Here is a 2,128-nt window from a genome sequence, read left to right as displayed (position 1 = left end):
CCCTCCCAGCCCATGCCATATCAGGGTGTGACACTGCGGCATCCTATTTTGGTATTGGTAAAGGCTTTGTTATCAAGACCCTAAAAGCTGGATATCACTTGACATCAGCACCAGACTACATCTTCTTTTATGTTGGCTATTTGTGGTTACCTACCGGCGATGTTGTCATGTATGTTACCGGTATGTTATGCAGGATCTCATAATGCACAATCCGTTCCATACTTTACAGTCTTATTCTAAGCAATGTTGTGAATGTTTTTACTGAGGCATTTCTTGATTTGTCATTCATGACCTGATTTATATAACTAAATGCATAAAAATAGGCCGAAATCGCATTTTTTAAGGTTATTAGCAGTATTTTATCTGTACCTGGATAACAAAAGGAGATAGCCACAATTAACCACAGTAAATATTCTTGTATGTACGATATTAACAAAATAAAAAAGGAATTTTGAAGCTGGCATTTTCAGGTGGTCAGATTCATTGCATCAAAATATATGCAAATTAGTGCATATTTAATCATATTTAAACATAAAATATAGAAAACTTGTAATACATTTTTTTCTCCAATTCATACGAGTAATCATCTGATAAAGTTTCATATTGATATCTGCAAGTTAAAAAAAATACCCTATTCACTTACAGTGTCTCGCCTTATTTGTGGGATTGCTGTTATGAAAGGGTTAATTATTACCCCATATTGGGTTTGTTTCAATAAGGGCAGTGTTAAGGCAGTTCAATGTGAATGTTTTTCAGGTAATATAAGCAATTTGGTACATTTTGTAACATTATTCACAGTAATATTAAGTGTCTTTAGTTTTTTGTCATAATTTGCATTTATTGGACAATAAAGGCTCAAAATCTGGAAATGCTCAAGGGATATCACCGGGCATCGTCTGAAATCTTGAAGACTTGCCTAAAATCTATCAGATAAAGCAAAAAAAAAAACTTTATCAAAGAAATCTGGGTTCAACCCCACGGCTCCCGGACTACTTTGGTTGCTTGCATGCATGGCACAGCATAGCTCTGGCTGACTGGTGGACTGACTGACTGACTGGTGGACTGACTGACTGACTGGAGGCGGGCATACACTGTGCGATATTTTTCAATCGTGGGAATTACTGCACGAGGGAATTAAAGTTCACATCTCACCACTCACGTCCTCACACTATACAAGCCGACAGTCCGATGTGAGCAGAATGCTCCCACTGTGCGACACGACAGGCATGTTTCCCGACTCTGCAGAGGAGGCGCACCAGAGGTGGAGATGAGGATGCACTCAAGAGCGAATTGCACTGCCAATTTGTGCATGTGTAGTGTCAAATTGGGTCGTAGCACTGCTTTAACTATGTGATTTACTCACGAGGACTGACCAGGATTTGAAACACAATGCTACGATTGCGCGATCGTCAGGTGAAATCGCTTGTTGTTACCCCATGTACACTATACGATGCGAGACTCACGATTGACCTCCTATTGAACAAGAAATCGGCCCGACTCCTGAAAAGTCGTGCGAGTGACAAATCGTGGCGAAATCGGGCAAAAAGTCGCACAGTGTAAGCCTGGCTTGACTGGTTGGCTGATTGGCTGCCTGGTTACATGGTTGCATCCGCTTATGCTAGCCTGTTTGCTGTGTTTTTTCACTTGATGAGGTGGTTTCAGAATGGTTTGACCAATGCTTTTCTATAAAATTAACATTTCGAGCTTGTGGTGGTACTTCAGCACCATGGCCAGCGACCTTGCCCAATACTGTCGTACCCAAATCTTTGCACACTATGCCACCATGTAATAAAACATATTCTATTATAGTAAGATAACCCTAATGCAAAGGAGTGTGCTCAAGATTCTCCACTCGTTCTTCTTCTGTGTCTGTGGCGTTTGGTGATGGCTAGCATAACATGTGCGCTGCCGTCAGTTACAGCTATTCTCAACCTAAGGTGTCCAAAGGTCTCGTAAAGAGGCACTCACCTACGTCACATGGATCCAGGAAAAGTACGGGCTTGATGAATTTTACTCCATTCATTCATACCTTATTCATACCCAACTAATTGCAAATGTCTCCAGTGTTCATGGTCCCACGGTAGCCAGGGCGAAAGTGGACTGTTGCCTCCGCCCTACAGTCTGGAGC

The sequence above is a fragment of the Engraulis encrasicolus genome, chromosome 9 (genome assembly GCF_034702125.1).
Source record: "Engraulis encrasicolus isolate BLACKSEA-1 chromosome 9, IST_EnEncr_1.0, whole genome shotgun sequence".
Classification (NCBI taxonomy): domain Eukaryota; kingdom Metazoa; phylum Chordata; class Actinopteri; order Clupeiformes; family Engraulidae; genus Engraulis; species Engraulis encrasicolus.
Note: the sequence above shows the minus strand (reverse complement) of the source record.